General features: G+C 43.0%; 10 non-coding genes across 10 annotated transcripts; all 10 read left to right on the forward strand.

Annotated features, from left to right (window-relative positions):
* The first annotated feature begins 209 nt into the window (after positions 1-209).
* LOC141208102 (U2 spliceosomal RNA) lies at positions 210-400 on the forward strand. Its single transcript, XR_012278370.1, has one exon. It is a non-coding gene; the product is annotated as a U2 spliceosomal RNA (small nuclear RNA).
* A 1,118-nt stretch (positions 401-1,518) lies between these two features.
* LOC141208018 (U2 spliceosomal RNA) lies at positions 1,519-1,709 on the forward strand. Its single transcript, XR_012278289.1, has one exon. It is a non-coding gene; the product is annotated as a U2 spliceosomal RNA (small nuclear RNA).
* Positions 1,710-2,821: 1,112 nt separating this feature from the next.
* On the forward strand, positions 2,822-3,012 carry LOC141208103 (U2 spliceosomal RNA). The gene has a single exon (XR_012278371.1). It is a non-coding gene; the product is annotated as a U2 spliceosomal RNA (small nuclear RNA).
* Positions 3,013-4,127: 1,115 nt separating this feature from the next.
* Positions 4,128-4,318, forward strand: LOC141208019 (U2 spliceosomal RNA). Its single transcript, XR_012278290.1, has one exon. It is a non-coding gene; the product is annotated as a U2 spliceosomal RNA (small nuclear RNA).
* A 1,116-nt stretch (positions 4,319-5,434) lies between these two features.
* LOC141208135 (U2 spliceosomal RNA) lies at positions 5,435-5,626 on the forward strand. Its single transcript, XR_012278401.1, has one exon. It is a non-coding gene; the product is annotated as a U2 spliceosomal RNA (small nuclear RNA).
* Positions 5,627-6,741: 1,115 nt separating this feature from the next.
* On the forward strand, positions 6,742-6,932 carry LOC141208020 (U2 spliceosomal RNA). The gene has a single exon (XR_012278291.1). It is a non-coding gene; the product is annotated as a U2 spliceosomal RNA (small nuclear RNA).
* A 6,390-nt stretch (positions 6,933-13,322) lies between these two features.
* Positions 13,323-13,509, forward strand: LOC141208157 (U2 spliceosomal RNA). The gene has a single exon (XR_012278423.1). It is a non-coding gene; the product is annotated as a U2 spliceosomal RNA (small nuclear RNA).
* A 1,115-nt stretch (positions 13,510-14,624) lies between these two features.
* Positions 14,625-14,815, forward strand: LOC141208021 (U2 spliceosomal RNA). Its single transcript, XR_012278292.1, has one exon. It is a non-coding gene; the product is annotated as a U2 spliceosomal RNA (small nuclear RNA).
* A 1,112-nt stretch (positions 14,816-15,927) lies between these two features.
* Positions 15,928-16,118, forward strand: LOC141208104 (U2 spliceosomal RNA). Its single transcript, XR_012278372.1, has one exon. It is a non-coding gene; the product is annotated as a U2 spliceosomal RNA (small nuclear RNA).
* Positions 16,119-17,233: 1,115 nt separating this feature from the next.
* On the forward strand, positions 17,234-17,424 carry LOC141208023 (U2 spliceosomal RNA). The gene has a single exon (XR_012278293.1). It is a non-coding gene; the product is annotated as a U2 spliceosomal RNA (small nuclear RNA).
* Positions 17,425-17,994: the final 570 nt, after the last annotated feature.

Genomic DNA, 17,994 nt, shown 5'->3' on the forward strand with positions numbered 1-17,994 from the left:
GCAGGGGGTGAAGGTGCTGTGTTTAAAGAGGTGGAGTTATGCAGATCTAAAACGCGTGGATTGCAGCAGCAGCAAGCCGAAAAGTGCAGGCATGTAAGGGATCTAGAGGTTGACAACATGTCTTCTTAACGGGAGTCCAGGAGCTCATCTCCACAAATGGACTTTTCAGGATCCTTGGGTGGCTCCGTAGTTTGAAACCAATTCTGGTTATCGCTTCTCGGCCTTTTGGCTAAGATCAAGTGTAGTATCTGTTCTTATCAGTTTAATATCTGATACGTCCCCTATCTGGGGACCATATATCAAATGGATTTTTAGAACAGGGAGATGGAAAAAGAGCTTGCTCTGTCCACTCCACGCATTGACCTGGTATTGCAGTATCTCCAGGACCGGTGCACCCCTTCTTTAATGCAGTTTCTAAAATCAGAAAGAATTGAATTCAATGTTTTTTGTTCATTTTGCTTGTTTGTCGGATTTTGGGATGGACTCTTTGGCTTTGCTTTTCTTCTCCTCATTGGATTTTTCATGTTCAAAGTTGCAGAAGCCAGATTACAAGCTCATTTTGGTTCAACTTCAGCAACTGTGCATTGCATTGCCATGTAATGTGATGCAATGCTATCTTTCTAGCTCTCCCTTTTTACTTCCTTTTGGATAAACAGACATATTAGGCAAGCATTTTGGAGCTTTCACCTAAATAACTACAGGTGGTGAGATAAGCTGCACAATATAATTGACCTTTCAGTATATTGTTGCACACACACCATCTATTTAGCAAATGCCCTTGTTATCAACAGCAGCCTTTTAAACTCACCTGAGCTAACAGGTATGTGCGCTGGTTACTCTGCTGCGCTTAAAATTTCTTTTTTGGTTTGCTACAATGCCTTTTCTGAAACGTTGTCTCCCTCTGCTGGAACACTGACTTCTTTCATTTAATGCCTGCAGACTATAAAAGAGAACCCAACCCAAAAAGTTTGGTTGATTAGTCTGTGGCATTCTGTTAAACTGTTGCTTATGGCGGTCTCTGTGAGCTTCTCAGCGACATTCAGCCAGCCAGGTATCCTGCCTGCAGTAGATGGAATGTGGCAATGGAACGCTGGCTGCGCGTGTCATAATAGGCTCTGAGCCTTTATATACCTGTGCACAGCAGCAGCCACCTTCAGTCTGCTGCTGGACAGCCAGCAGCAGCAGCAGCAGCAGGAGAGGTATGTAATCAGGAGCCCTCCTGCTAAGGGTAGACAGCTGCTCGTTCCACCCCACCCCCCGCCTTAATTGGTTCTCCTCCCTTCCAACGGTGTTGAGGCGGGTGGGAACAGCAGGGGGTGAAGGTGCTGTGTTTAAAGAGGTGGAGTTATGCAGATCTAAAACGCGTGGATTGCAGCAGCAGCAAGCCGAAAAGTGCAGGCATGTAAGGGATCTAGAGGTTGACAACATGTCTTCTTAACGGGAGTCCAGGAGCTCATCTCCACAAATGGACTTTTCAGGATCCTTGGGTGGCTCCGTAGTTTGAAACCAATTCTGGTTATCGCTTCTCGGCCTTTTGGCTAAGATCAAGTGTAGTATCTGTTCTTATCAGTTTAATATCTGATACGTCCCCTATCTGGGGACCATATATTAAATGGATTTTTAGAACAGGGAGATGGAAAAAGAGCTTGCTCTGTCCACTCCACGCATTGACCTGGTATTGCAGTATCTCCAGGACCGGTGCACCCCTTCTTTAATGCAGTTTCTAAAATCAGAAAGAATTGAATTCAATGTTTTTTGTTCATTTTGCTTGTTTGTCGGATTTTGGGATGGACTCTTTGGCTTTGCTTTTCTTCTCCTCATTGGATTTTTCATGTTCAAAGTTGCAGAAGCCAGATTACAAGCTCATTTTGGTTCAACTTCAGCAACTGTGCATTGCATTGCCATGTAATGTGATGCAATGCTATCTTTCTAGCTCTCCCTTTTTACTTCCTTTTGGATAAACAGACATATTAGGCAAGCATTTTGGAGCTTTCACCTAAATAACTACAGGTGGTGAGATAAGCTGCACAATATAATTGACCTTTCAGTATATTGTTGCACACACACCATCTATTTAGCAAATGCCCTTGTTATCAACAGCAGCCTTTTAAACTCACCTGAGCTAACAGGTATGTGCGCTGGTTACTCTGCTGCGCTTAAAATTTCTTTTTTGGTTTGCTACAATGCCTTTTCTGAAACGTTGTCTCCCTCTGCTGGAACACTGACTTCTTTCATTTAATGCCTGCAGACTATAAAAGAGAACCCAACCCAAAAAGTTTGGTTGATTAGTCTGTGGCATTCTGTTAAACTGTTGCTTATGGCGGTCTCTGTGAGCTTCTCAGCGACATTCAGCCAGCCAGGTATCCTGCCTGCAGTAGATGGAATGTGGCAATGGAACGCTGGCTGCGCGTGTCATAATAGGCTCTGAGCCTTTATATACCTGTGCACAGCAGCAGCCACCTTCAGTCTGCTGCTGGACAGCCAGCAGCAGCAGCAGCAGGAGAGGTATGTAATCAGGAGCCCTCCTGCTAAGGGACAGCTGCTCGTTCCACCCCACCCCCCGCCTTAATTGGTTCTCCTCCCTTCCAACGGTGTTGAGGCGGGTGGGAACAGCAGGGGGTGAAGGTGCTGTGTTTAAAGAGGTGGAGTTATGCAGATCTAAAACGCGTGGATTGCAGCAGCAGCAAGCCGAAAAGTGCAGGCATGTAAGGGATCTAGAGGTTGACAACATGTCTTCTTAACGGGAGTCCAGGAGCTCATCTCCACAAATGGACTTTTCAGGATCCTTGGGTGGCTCCGTAGTTTGAAACCAATTCTGGTTATCGCTTCTCGGCCTTTTGGCTAAGATCAAGTGTAGTATCTGTTCTTATCAGTTTAATATCTGATACGTCCCCTATCTGGGGATCATATATTAAATGGATTTTTAGAACAGGGAGATGGAAAAAGAGCTTGCTCTGTCCACTCCACGCATTGACCTGGTATTGCAGTATCTCCAGGACCGGTGCACCCCTTCTTTAATGCAGTTTCTAAAATCAGAAAGAATTGAATTCAATGTTTTTTGTTCATTTTGCTTGTTTGTCGGATTTTGGGATGGACTCTTTGGCTTTGCTTTTCTTCTCCTCATTGGATTTTTCATGTTCAAAGTTGCAGAAGCCAGATTACAAGCTCATTTTGGTTCAACTTCAGCAACTGTGCATTGCATTGCCATGTAATGTGATGCAATGCTATCTTTCTAGCTCTCCCTTTTTACTTCCTTTTGGATAAACAGACATATTAGGCAAGCATTTTGGAGCTTTCACCTAAATAACTACAGGTGGTGAGATAAGCTGCACAATATAATTGACCTTTCAGTATATTGTTGCACACACACCATCTATTTAGCAAATGCCCTTGTTATCAACAGCAGCCTTTTAAACTCACCTGAGCTAACAGGTATGTGCGCTGGTTACTCTGCTGCGCTTAAAATTTCTTTTTTGGTTTGCTACAATGCCTTTTCTGAAACGTTGTCTCCCTCTGCTGGAACACTGACTTCTTTCATTTAATGCCTGCAGACTATAAAAGAGAACCCAACCCAAAAAGTTTGGTTGATTAGTCTGTGGCATTCTGTTAAACTGTTGCTTATGGCGGTCTCTGTGAGCTTCTCAGCGACATTCAGCCAGCCAGGTATCCTGCCTGCAGTAGATGGAATGTGGCAATGGAACGCTGGCTGCGCGTGTCATAATAGGCTCTGAGCCTTTATATACCTGTGCACAGCAGCAGCCACCTTCAGTCTGCTGCTGGACAGCCAGCAGCAGCAGCAGCAGGAGAGGTATGTAATCAGGAGCCCTCCTGCTAAGGGTAGACAGCTGCTCGTTCCACCCCACCCCCCGCCTTAATTGGTTCTCCTCCCTTCCAACGGTGTTGAGGCGGGTGGGAACAGCAGGGGGTGAAGGTGCTGTGTTTAAAGAGGTGGAGTTATGCAGATCTAAAACGCGTGGATTGCAGCAGCAGCAAGCCGAAAAGTGCAGGCATATAAGGGATCTAGAGGTTGACAACATGTCTTCTTAACGGGAGTCCAGGAGCTCATCTCCACAAATGGACTTTTCAGGATCCTTGGGTGGCTCCGTAGTTTGAAACCAATTCTGGTTATCGCTTCTCGGCCTTTTGGCTAAGATCAAGTGTAGTATCTGTTCTTATCAGTTTAATATCTGATACGTCCCCTATCTGGGGACCATATATTAAATGGATTTTTAGAACAGGGAGATGGAAAAAGAGCTTGCTCTGTCCACTCCACGCATTGACCTGGTATTGCAGTATCTCCAGGACCGGTGCACCCCTTCTTTAATGCAGTTTCTAAAATCAGAAAGAATTGAATTCAATGTTTTTTGTTCATTTTGCTTGTTTGTCGGATTTTGGGATGGACTCTTTGGCTTTGCTTTTCTTCTCCTCATTGGATTTCTCATGTTCAAAGTTGCAGAAGCCAGATTACAAGCTCATTTTGGTTCAACTTCAGCAACTGTGCATTGCATTGCCATGTAATGTGATGCAATGCTATCTTTCTAGCTCTCCCTTTTTACTTCCTTTTGGATAAACAGACATATTAGGCAAGCATTTTGGAGCTTTCACCTAAATAACTACAGGTGGTGAGATAAGCTGCACAATATAATTGACCTTTCAGTATATTGTTGCACACACACCATCTATTTAGCAAATGCCCTTGTTATCAACAGCAGCCTTTTAAACTCACCTGAGCTAACAGGTATGTGCGCTGGTTACTCTGCTGCGCTTAAAATTTCTTTTTTGGTTTGCTACAATGCCTTTTCTGAAACGTTGTCTCCCTCTGCTGGAACACTGACTTCTTTCATTTAATGCCTGCAGACTATAAAAGAGAACCCAACCCAAAAAGTTTGGTTGATTAGTCTGTGGCATTCTGTTAAACTGTTGCTTATGGCGGTCTCTGTGAGCTTCTCAGCGACATTCAGCCAGCCAGGTATCCTGCCTGCAGTAGATGGAATGTGGCAATGGAACGCTGGCTGCGCGTGTCATAATAGGCTCTGAGCCTTTATATACCTGTGCACAGCAGCAGCCACCTTCAGTCTGCTGCTGGACAGCCAGCAGCAGCAGCAGCAGGAGAGGTATGTAATCAGGAGCCCTCCTGCTAAGGGTAGACAGCTGCTCGTTCCACCCCACCCCCCGCCTTAATTGGTTCTCCTCCCTTCCAACGGTGTTGAGGCGGGTGGGAACAGCAGGGGGGTGAAGGTGCTGTGTTTAAAGAGGTGGAGTTATGCAGATCTAAAACGCGTGGATTGCAGCAGCAGCAAGCCGAAAAGTGCAGGCATGTAAGGGATCTAGAGGTTGACAACATGTCTTCTTAACGGGAGTCCAGGAGCTCATCTCCACAAATGGACTTTTCAGGATCCTTGGGTGGCTCCGTAGTTTGAAACCAATTCTGGTTATCGCTTCTCGGGCCTTTTGGCTAAGATCAAGTGTAGTATCTGTTCTTATCAGTTTAATATCTGATACGTCCCCTATCTGGGGACCATATATTAAATGGATTTTTAGAACAGGGAGATGGAAAAAGAGCTTGCTCTGTCCACTCCACGCATTGACCTGGTATTGCAGTATCTCCAGGACCGGTGCACCCCTTCTTTAATGCAGTTTCTAAAATCAGAAAGAATTGAATTCAATGTTTTTTGTTCATTTTGCTTGTTTGTCGGATTTTGGGATGGACTCTTTGGCTTTGCTTTTCTTCTCCTCATTGGATTTCTCATGTTCAAAGTTGCAGAAGCCAGATTACAAGCTCATTTTGGTTCAACTTCAGCAACTGTGCATTGCATTGCCATGTAATGTGATGCAATGCTATCTTTCTAGCTCTCCCTTTTTACTTCCTTTTGGATAAACAGACATATTAGGCAAGCATTTTGGAGCTTTCACCTAAATAACTACAGGTGGTGAGATAAGCTGCACAATATAATTGACCTTTCAGTATATTGTTGCACACACCCCATCTATTTAGCAAATGCCCTTGTTATCAACAGCAGCCTTTTAAACTCACCTGAGCTAACAGGTATGTGCGCTGGTTACTCTGCTGCGCTTAAAATTTCTTTTTTGGTTTGCTACAATGCCTTTTCTGAAACGTTGTCTCCCTCTGCTGGAACACTGACTTCTTTCATTTAATGCCTGCAGACTATAAAAGAGAACCCAACCCAAAAAGTTTGGTTGATTAGTCTGTGGCATTCTGTTAAACTGTTGCTTATGGCGGTCTCTGTGAGCTTCTCAGCGACATTCAGCCAGCCAGGTATCCTGCCTGCAGTAGATGGAATGTGGCAATGGAACGCTGGCTGCGCGTGTCATAATAGGCTCTGAGCCTTTATATACCTGTGCACAGCAGCAGCCACCTTCAGTCTGCTGCTGGACAGCCAGCAGCAGCAGCAGCAGGAGAGGTATGTAATCAGGAGCCCTCCTGCTAAGGGTAGACAGCTGCTCGTTCCACCCCACCCCCTGCCTTAATTGGTTCTCCTCCCTTCCAACGGTGTTGAGGCGGGTGGGAACAGCAGGGGGTGAAGGTGCTGTGTTTAAAGAGGTGGAGTTATGCAGATCTAAAACGCGTGGATTGCAGCAGCAGCAAGCCGAAAAGTGCAGGCATGTAAGGGATCTAGAGGTTGACAACATGTCTTCTTAACGGGAGTCCAGGAGCTCATCTCCACAAATGGACTTTTCAGGATCCTTGGGTGGCTCCGTAGTTTGAAACCAATTCTGGTTATCGCTTCTCGGCCTTTTGGCTAAGATCAAGTGTAGTATCTGTTCTTATCAGTTTAATATCTGATACGTCCCCTATCTGGGGACCATATATTAAATGGATTTTTAGAACAGGGAGATGGAAAAAGAGCTTGCTCTGTCCACTCCACGCATTGACCTGGTATTGCAGTATCTCCAGGACCGGTGCACCCCTTCTTTAATGCAGTTTCTAAAATCAGAAAGAATTGAATTCAATGTTTTTTGTTCATTTTGCTTGTTTGTCGGATTTTGGGATGGACTCTTTGGCTTTGCTTTTCTTCTCCTCATTGGATTTCTCATGTTCAAAGTTGCAGAAGCCAGATTACAAGCTCATTTTGGTTCAACTTCAGCAACTGTGCATTGCATTGCCATGTAATGTGATGCAATGCTATCTTTCTAGCTCTCCCTTTTTACTTCCTTTTGGATAAACAGACATATTAGGCAAGCATTTTGGAGCTTTCACCTAAATAACTACAGGTGGTGAGATAAGCTGCACAATATAATTGACCTTTCAGTATATTGTTGCACACACACCATCTATTTAGCAAATGCCCTTGTTATCAACAGCAGCCTTTTAAACTCACCTGAGCTAACAGGTATGTGCGCTGGTTACTCTGCTGCGCTTAAAATTTCTTTTTTGGTTTGCTACAATGCCTTTTCTGAAACGTTGTCTCCCTCTGCTGGAACACTGACTTCTTTCATTTAATGCCTGCAGACTATAAAAGAGAACCCAACCCAAAAAGTTTGGTTGATTAGTCTGTGGCATTCTGTTAAACTGTTGCTTATGGCGGTCTCTGTGAGCTTCTCAGCGACATTCAGCCAGCCAGGTATCCTGCCTGCAGTAGATGGAATGTGGCAATGGAACGCTGGCTGCGCGTGTCATAATAGGCTCTGAGCCTTTATATACCTGTGCACAGCAGCAGCCACCTTCAGTCTGCTGCTGGACAGCCAGCAGCAGCAGCAGCAGGAGAGGTATGTAATCAGGAGCCCTCCTGCTAAGGGTAGACAGCTGCTCGTTCCACCCCACCCCCCGCCTTAATTGGTTCTCCTCCCTTCCAACGGTGTTGAGGCGGGTGGGAACAGCAGGGGGTGAAGGTGCTGTGTTTAAAGAGGTGGAGTTATGCAGATCTAAAACGCGTGGATTGCAGCAGCAGCAAGCCGAAAAGTGCAGGCATGTAAGGGATCTAGAGGTTGACAACATGTCTTCTTAACGGGAGTCCAGGAGCTCATCTCCACAAATGGACTTTTCAGGATCCTTGGGTGGCTCCGTAGTTTGAAACCAATTCTGGTTATCGCTTCTCGGCCTTTTGGCTACGATCAAGTGCTTTATTGCAGGAGATTGTGGTTGAAGGGCACTCGGGTACCCCTCTCCTTGGCCTGGCAGGATTGTCCACTTTGGTGGACTTAACCTGCTTGCTGCTATTAGGGAGAGGGCTTAGTCCCAGGGTAACGAGTTGCGATCCCCCAGCTTCCAGGTGTTTTTCGCTGCAAGAACACTGGGAGCGCAGATTGCAAGCGGCTGCAATTTGCAACCTTGTTGCCTTTTTCCATGGAGGTTGACCCAAACCTCGTGCCTCTTTATGCGAGGCTAAAAAACTCTATCCGAGTTCACTTCACGGCGGGTGGCTCGGATATGAGGAAATTAGGGTATGTAGTCCAGGACGTGCTCAGGAACCTTCTTGGCGTACAAAGGAATGAAATTCTCTCCATCCAGGATTATCCCAGAAGAGGTGACTATGACATCACATTCACCGGAGAAGGTATTTTTAGAGATGTACTAGAAAAGTTAAAAAAAGTTGAAAATAGTCCTGTTTTGAAAGGGATACAAATTGTTGAGCACGTCCTGGATGAGGTAAGACTGGTTATTGTAAAAATATTTTCGCCCTTTGTTTCTGCTCCAGAAGTAATGTCATTTCTAGCAATTTATTTTAAAAGTGTTAAATGTATTGGGAAGATATTAAACGAATATAACATATGGACATCTAAGTGGAAATTCCTTGTGAAGTGTACAAGAGATCCAAATACACCAGGTGGTATACGGCTCCCCCCTGCCCGTTTCAAAATTGGGCAAACAAATGGGGATTTCTTCTTTTCTGGGATGCCAGTATATTGCAGAAATTGTGGGCGCTATGGTCATTCAAAAGAAAACTGTCATGTATCATGTAGAAATTGTGCTAGTGAAGAACATGAGACAAAAGAATGCCCTAAGGAAAAGAAATGCAGTTTTTGCCAGACTCCAGGTCACTTTTATTTTTCTTGCCCTCACAGATTTCGGGAAGATGAGCAAAAGGGGAAGTCCAAGACGTCCGACCAAGGACCAAAAGATCAGACCACCCCTCAGGAGGAGGAACAACAACCTGGAGCCTCTGGAGACAATAAGGGCGTACCAAATAGTGAAGTGTCTCCAGAGTCTATGACAGGTAAAATACCAAATCCCAAAACCTGGCTGCAGGACCTGCGGGAGTCCAAAAGGAGGGCTGAGAAGGAGCAGAAGGGCACTACTGGTAAGGTCAAAAGGGACCGGCAAAAGGCCGACACAGAAGCCCATGCCCAGTCTGGGTCTCCTAGTGCTGAGGGCGCTGAGTGGATAAAGGTGGGTCCTAAGAAAAAGAAAAAGGGTGGTTCGGAGGAGGCAGCAGGAGGTGAACAGATGGACACTTCTCCAGAAGGGGACGTGGACGCTGGACCCTCAGGGGTTTCGGTCTCCGCTGCTACAAGTGGGGACCGGGATCTTGCTGCCTCTGAAGAGTCAGAGGCTCTGCCTTGTGCGCAACCTCCTCCTTTAGGACGACCTTCTACAGGTCAAACAGGGGCGTCGGAACCCCTCGGGGACCCACCTGATGAGGAACTGCATGGCCAGCCAATGGAGACCCAGCGGGTTCTGCCAGCCAGCCCTCCGAGCTATGCCAGTGTAGCGTCGGGTTTATATAAATGTGGTAATCTTTCCTCCTCCACGGAGACTCTCGTGACGATAATATCAGATGAGGAGGGAGGCGCAAGCCCAGTGGTCTGATCAGGTTCATCGGACAGGTAAATCCGTTGCTCTTAGTTACCTAAGTAAAATTTCTACATTTTCTAATGATGGCTGAACTCAAAGGTATTTCCCTCAACGTGAGAGGCATAAAATCTAACACGAGAAGAACTGCTCTTTTTAATTTTTTTACGTGTTTTACTGCATCTGTATTTTTTCTGCAAGAATGTAATATCCCACATGAAATGTCATATCAAAAATATAAAGATGAGTGGAAGTGTGGGCCATCTGTCTGGTCCGGATCGAATGCTGCAGGATCAGCGGGTGTAGCCATACTTTTTAAAGGGAACGTTTTAATTGATTTTATTCAGGAAATTTTACCAGGTCGTATTTTATTAGTGAAAGCTTTTATTGATGGTATTAGATGGCAGTTTTTAAATTTTTATGGATCCCCAGAGAAAAATGAAAGAGCCGAAATGCTTGATCTTTTACCATTATTTATTAATAACTCTGAACCTTTTATCTTAGCAGGGGATTTTAATTGTGTTTTAAAAGGTGAAAACCGGCGCTCCAGCTCTGTAAGCAGGAACTACGATAAAACCTCAGGTATGCTACATGATATAGTCAAAGATGCTAAATTGATAGACATATATAAAGAGTGTCATAGTGACAGCACAGAGGACGCCGGTTTCACTTGGAGCAATGCTAATTGTAGCTCTAGGATTGATTTTATTTTTGGTTCAGATAAAACAATACCTGCCAAATGTGAAGTTTTAACTAATATATTTTCAGACCATAAACTTTTATCCTTTACCATAAAAGTAAATGACAACAAAAAATGTGGTAAGAAAAGCTGGAAAATGAACGTATCCCTTTTAACCGACCCGCAGATTTTATCAGATTTTATTGAGTTTTATAGGAAATGTAGAAAAGGGAAAAAAACAAATGAGACTATGAGTGTATGGTGGGATAGAATGAAAGTAAAAATAAAAGACTTTTTTATTAAAAAGAGTATATGTAGAGCCAAAGAAAAATATGAAGAATATAGAATTTTAAATACCCGCCTACAAACATTATTTAAGCTCAGAGACAATGGGATAGATGTACAAGTTGATATTTCAAACTTAAAAGAAGAGATTTCAAAATGGCTAGAACAAAAAGGAAAAGAGATAATTTTTCGTTCTAGAGTACAACATATAGAAGAAAATGAAAAGTGTTCCAGATATTTTTTTAGGAAAAATAAAAAAGAAAAAGTGATAATTGACCATATAGATGGTGAGAATAATATAAAAAATATGCTGGGTAAAGTTGAGGTTTTTTTTTCTAATCTTTTTAATGGAAAAAATATAGATAATAAATTAATGGATGATTCACTGCAAGGACTAACAGCTGTTTTAGATCCCGCATCCCAAGAGTTTTTATCCCAAGTTTTAACGGAACAAGAAGTGTTAAAAACTATTAAAAGTTTTAAAACTGGAAAGGTCCCTGGTCCTGATGGCATCCCAATAGAATTTTATGTATGTTTTTATGATATTTTAAAAGATGATTTGTTTTATTTGTTTACTGAGGTTTTTAATAATAAGGTTTTATTAAATTCCTGGAAGAAAGGTGAAGTCTCCCTCCTATACAAAAAAGGCGATAAATCAAAATTAGAAAACTGGAGACCAATAACACTTTTAAATTGTGACTATAAAATAATGGCTAAAATTTGTGCAAATCGTCTAAAAGAAGTCATCAGCAAAGTTATTCATTCTAATCAAGTGTGTGGGGTGCCGGGGCGCAGTATATGGGACAATCTGAATTTAGTGAAATACTGTATTGAGGATGTGAAAGACAGAAAGGGGAAAATAGCGATTTTATCTATTGATTTTGAAAAAGCATTTGACCGTGTCTCACACTTTTATCTTTTTAAAGTTTTAGAGAAAATGGGCATACCAGAAGGGTTTTTACTATCGCTTAAAGCATTTTACAAGGATTGTACAAGTAAGATTTTAGTGAATGGTTTTAAGACACAAGAGGTATTTTTACGGTCAGGGGTGAAACAGGGATGCCCTCTGTCCCCCCTACTGTTTATCTGTGCACTGGAACCAATGTTATGTGCAATACGCCAAAATAAACAGATATGCGGTGTCCCTCTGCCTGGAAGCGGTGGTTTGGAGGCCAAGGTTGTAGGCTACATGGATGACGTGGCGGTCTTGTGTACAGATGCACCATCACTTACGGCCACTCTCCATCAAGTGCAATCCTTTTGTCTAGCTTCTGGTTTTAAAATCAATTTTAATAAGTGTAACATTTTAAGTGTTGGGGGGATGATTTTACGTGATGTACCAATTAATGTCTCCGAATCCATTTCCATTTTAGGTATATCATTCACTGAAAATAATGATGGTTATAATAGTTGGGAAACAGTTACACAGAAAGTAAATACGAAAATATGTATGTGGAACATGAGGAGACTTACAATGGAGGGTAAAGTATTGGTTTTAAAGATGGTGATTTTACCTCTTTTATTGTATCTTAGCATGGTTTTCCCCCCGCCTGTTAATGTTTTAAAAAAGATAACCAAAACCTGTTTTACCTTCTTTTGGAACTCAAAAATGGAAAAGCTGAAAAGAGAAATCATGATGAAATCAAAAGTAAAAGGTGGTAAAGATTTTCCAGATTTTAATAAGTTTCTTTTAATCCATCTGTTCGTTTACTGTTTTAATGCCCTTTTTAAGAATCACTATTGGTCCTTTTTTATGCGTTTTAATACAGGATTTTTTATGAGAAAGTTTGGATGGTATGAAGTTAATATATCTGTGCCCCATGCTTTTAATTTGTCGACGCATTATGAGATTTTAAGGAAAATAGTGTCCGATTTTAATTTAGGGACTAAGAAAATAGAGGAATTAAGAAATAGTAAGAAACTAATTAAAGAAATACGTAAAAGTGAGGAAATATGTAATGTTGACAGATATGATGATGACAAATCTATGTCTATCTGGAAAATGATTAACGTTTTTTATCTTTTTAATGAACAGAGAGATCTGGCTTGGAGTTGCATGCACCGCTGTCTTCCTTGCCGGGCATTCCAATACAGAAGAGGATTTGTGAGGTCTGCCATCTGCCCAAGAGCCGGATGCCAAGACGAGGAAACGGTGGAACATCTATTATGGACATGTAATTTTGCAAAGGATTTCTGGAGAAGACTGCTCCCCCTACTGGAAAGGGTGGCAGACCTCAAGGACTTTACATATAAAACTGTGCTATACGGACTTATGGAATGCCCCACAATGGACCAGTACACAATGGCTTGGAAGACAGTGAACTGCGCCAAGTCATCTCTCTGGAAAGCGCGCAACATTGCTATTTTTAAACAAGATGTTTTATCAGTGAATGATGTTTTAAGTTTATGTTTATGTGAAATGTATACTTATTATTTAATTGACAAAAAGAAAAATGTACATATTTCCAAAAAATGGCTTGTTGACCAATGGAACCTAATTATTTAAAATCTTTGTATTTTTTTGTTTTGTAAATTTCATTTGTCTTTTAACGTTTGGTATTTGTGTAATTATGCTTGTAATTTGTTAAAGTTTTAATAAACGGTTTTATCCCTCTGCAGGGGATAGCCAAATTAAAAAAAATCTGTTCTTATCAGTTTAATATCTGATACGTCCCCTATCTGGGGACCATATATTAAATGGATTTTTAGAACAGGGAGATGGAAAAAGAGCTTGCTCTGTCCACTCCACGCATTGACCTGGTATTGCAGTATCTCCAGGACCGGTGCACCCCTTCTTTAATGCAGTTTCTAAAATCAGAAAGAATTGAATTCAATGTTTTTTGTTCATTTTGCTTGTTTGTCGGATTTTGGGATGGACTCTTTGGCTTTGCTTTTCTTCTCCTCATTGGATTTCTCATGTTCAAAGTTGCAGAAGCCAGATTACAAGCTCATTTTGGTTCAACTTCAGCAACTGTGCATTGCATTGCCATGTAATGTGATGCAATGCTATCTTTCTAGCTCTCCCTTTTTACTTCCTTTTGGATAAACAGACATATTAGGCAAGCATTTTGGAGCTTTCACCTAAATAACTACAGGTGGTGAGATAAGCTGCACAATATAATTGACCTTTCAGTATATTGTTGCACACACACCATCTATTTAGCAAATGCCCTTGTTATCAACAGCAGCCTTTTAAACTCACCTGAGCTAACAGGTATGTGCGCTGGTTACTCTGCTGCGCTTAAAATTTCTTTTTTGGTTTGCTACAATGCCTTTTCTGAAACGTTGTCTCCCTCTGCTGGAACACTGACTTCTTTCATTTAATGCCTGCAGACTATAAAAGAGAACCCAACCCAAAAAGTTTGGTTGATTAGTCTGTGGCATTCTGTTAAACTGTTGCTTATGGCGGTCTCTGTGAGCTTCTCAGCGACATTCAGCCAGCCAGGTATCCTGCCTGCAGTAGATGGAATGTGGCAATGGAACGCTGGCTGCGCGTGTCATAATAGGCTCTGAGCCTTTATATACCTGTGCACAGCAGCAGCCACCTTCAGTCTGCTGCTGGACAGCCAGCAGCAGCAGCAGCAGGAGAGGTATGTAATCAGGAGCCCTCCTGCTAAGGGTAGACAGCTGCTCGTTCCACCCCACCCCCCGCCTTAATTGGTTCTCCTCCCTTCCAACGGTGTTGAGGCGGGTGGGAACAGCAGGGGGTGAAGGTGCTGTGTTTAAAGAGGTGGAGTTATGCAGATCTAAAACGCGTGGATTGCAGCAGCAGCAAGCCGAAAAGTGCAGGCATGTAAGGGATCTAGAGGTTGACAACATGTCTTCTTAACGGGAGTCCAGGAGCTCATCTCCACAAATGGACTTTTCAGGATCCTTGGGTGGCTCCGTAGTTTGAAACCAATTCTGGTTATCGCTTCTCGGCCTTTTGGCTAAGATCAAGTGTAGTATCTGTTCTTATCAGTTTAATATCTGATACGTCCCCTATCTGGGGACCATATATTAAATGGATTTTTAGAACAGGGAGATGGAAAAAGAGCTTGCTCTGTCCACTCCACGCATTGACCTGGTATTGCAGTATCTCCAGGACCGGTGCACCCCTTCTTTAATGCAGTTTCTAAAATCAGAAAGAATTGAATTCAATGTTTTTTGTTCATTTTGCTTGTTTGTCGGATTTTGGGATGGACTCTTTGGCTTTGCTTTTCTTCTCCTCATTGGATTTTTCATGTTCAAAGTTGCAGAAGCCAGATTACAAGCTCATTTTGGTTCAACTTCAGCAACTGTGCATTGCATTGCCATGTAATGTGATGCAATGCTATCTTTCTAGCTCTCCCTTTTTACTTCCTTTTGGATAAACAGACATATTAGGCAAGCATTTTGGAGCTTTCACCTAAATAACTACAGGTGGTGAGATAAGCTGCACAATATAATTGACCTTTCAGTATATTGTTGCACACACACCATCTATTTAGCAAATGCCCTTGTTATCAACAGCAGCCTTTTAAACTCACCTGAGCTAACAGGTATGTGCGCTGGTTACTCTGCTGCGCTTAAAATTTCTTTTTTGGTTTGCTACAATGCCTTTTCTGAAACGTTGTCTCCCTCTGCTGGAACACTGACTTCTTTCATTTAATGCCTGCAGACTATAAAAGAGAACCCAACCCAAAAAGTTTGGTTGATTAGTCTGTGGCATTCTGTTAAACTGTTGCTTATGGCGGTCTCTGTGAGCTTCTCAGCGACATTCAGCCAGCCAGGTATCCTGCCTGCAGTAGATGGAATGTGGCAATGGAACGCTGGCTGCGCGTGTCATAATAGGCTCTGAGCCTTTATATACCTGTGCACAGCAGCAGCCACCTTCAGTCTGCTGCTGGACAGCCAGCAGCAGCAGCAGGAGAGGTATGTAATCAGGAGCCCTCCTGCTAAGGGTAGACAGCTGCTCGTTCCACCCCACCCCCCGCCTTAATTGGTTCTCCTCCCTTCCAACGGTGTTGAGGCGGGTGGGAACAGCAGGGGGTGAAGGTGCTGTGTTTAAAGAGGTGGAGTTATGCAGATCTAAAACGCGTGGATTGCAGCAGCAGCAAGCCGAAAAGTGCAGGCATGTAAGGGATCTAGAGGTTGACAACATGTCTTCTTAACGGGAGTCCAGGAGCTCATCTCCACAAATGGACTTTTCAGGATCCTTGGGTGGCTCCGTAGTTTGAAACCAATTCTGGTTATCGCTTCTCGGCCTTTTGGCTAAGATCAAGTGTAGTATCTGTTCTTATCAGTTTAATATCTGATACGTCCCCTATCTGGGGACCATATATTAAATGGATTTTCAGAACAGGGAGATGGAAAAAGAGCTTGCTCTGTCCACTCCACGCATTGACCTGGTATTGCAGTATCTCCAGGACCGGTGCACCCCTTCTTTAATGCAGTTTCTAAAATCAGAAAGAATTGAATTCAATGTTTTTTGTTCATTTTGCTTGTTTGTCGGATTTTGGGATGGACTCTTTGGCTTTGCTTTTCTTCTCCTCATTGGATTTTTCATGTTCAAAGTTGCAGAAGCCAGATTACAAGCTCATTTTGGTTCAACTTCAGCAACTGTGCATTGCATTGCCATGTAATGTGATGCAATGCTATCTTTCTAGCTCTCCCTTTTTACTTCCTTTTGGATAAACAGACATATTAGGCAAGCATTTTGGAGCTTTCACCTAAATAACTACAGGTGGTGAGATAAGCTGCACAATATAATTGACCTTTCAGTATATTGTTGCACACACACCATCTATTTAGCAAATGCCCTTGTTATCAACAGCAGCCTTTTAAACTCACCTGAGCTAACAGGTATGTGCGCTGGTTACTCTGCTGCGCTTAAAATTTCTTTTTTGGTTTGCTACAATGCCTTTTCTGAAACGTTGTCTCCCTCTGCTGGAACACTGACTTCTTTCATTTAATGCCTGCAGACTATAAAAGAGAACCCAACCCAAAAAGTTTGGTTGATTAGTCTGTGGCATTCTGTTAAACTGTTGCTTATGGCGGTCTCTGTGAGCTTCTCAGCGACATTCAGCCAGCCAGGTATCCTGCCTGCAGTAGATGGAATGTGGCAATGGAACGCTGGCTGCGCGTGTCATAATAGGCTCTGAGCCTTTATATACCTGTGCACAGCAGCAGCCACCTTCAGTCTGCTGCTGGACAGCCAGCAGCAGCAGCAGCAGGAGAGGTATGTAATCAGGAGCCCTCCTGCTAAGGGTAGACAGCTGCTCGTTCCACCCCACCCCCCGCCTTAATTGGTTCTCCTCCCTTCCAACGGTGTTGAGGCGGGTGGGAACAGCAGGGGGTGAAGGTGCTGTGTTTAAAGAGGTGGAGTTATGCAGATCTAAAACGCGTGGATTGCAGCAGCAGCAAGCCGAAAAGTGCAGGCATGTAAGGGATCTAGAGGTTGACAACATGTCTTCTTAACGGGAGTCCAGGAGCTCATCTCCACAAATGGACTTTTCAGGATCCTTGGGTGGCTCCGTAGTTTGAAACCAATTCTGGTTATCGCTTCTCGGCCTTTTGGCTAAGATCAAGTGTAGTATCTGTTCTTATCAGTTTAATATCTGATACGTCCCCTATCTGGGGACCATATATTAAATGGATTTTTAGAACAGGGAGATGGAAAAAGAGCTTGCTCTGTCCACTCCACGCATTGACCTGGTATTGCAGTATCTCCAGGACCGGTGCACCCCTTCTTTAATGCAGTTTCTAAAATCAGAAAGAATTGAATTCAATGTTTTTTGTTCATTTTGCTTGTTTGTCGGATTTTGGGATGGACTCTTTGGCTTTGCTTTTCTTCTCCTCATTGGATTTTTCATGTTCAAAGTTGCAGAAGCCAGATTACAAGCTCATTTTGGTTCAACTTCAGCAACTGTGCATTGCATTGCGATGTAATGTGATGCAATGCTATCTTTCTAGCTCTCCCTTTTTACTTCCTTTTGGATAAACAGACATATTAGGCAAGCATTTTGGAGCTTTCACCTAAATAACTACAGGTGGTGAGATAAGCTGCACAATATAATTGACCTTTCAGTATATTGTTGCACACACACCATCTATTTAGCAAATGCCCTTGTTATCAACAGCAGCCTTTTAAACTCACCTGAGCTAACAGGTATGTGCGCTGGTTACTCTGCTGCGCTTAAAATTTCTTTTTTGGTTTGCTACAATGCCTTTTCTGAAACGTTGTCTCCCTCTGCTGGAACACTGACTTCTTTCATTTAATGCCTGCAGACTATAAAAGAGAACCCAACCCAAAAAGTTT

Source organism: Phyllobates terribilis, unplaced genomic scaffold, assembly GCF_046119375.1.
Source record: "Phyllobates terribilis strain yellow unplaced genomic scaffold, ASM4611937v1 Scaffold_168__1_contigs__length_4147262, whole genome shotgun sequence".
In the NCBI taxonomy this organism is placed as follows: domain Eukaryota; kingdom Metazoa; phylum Chordata; class Amphibia; order Anura; family Dendrobatidae; genus Phyllobates; species Phyllobates terribilis.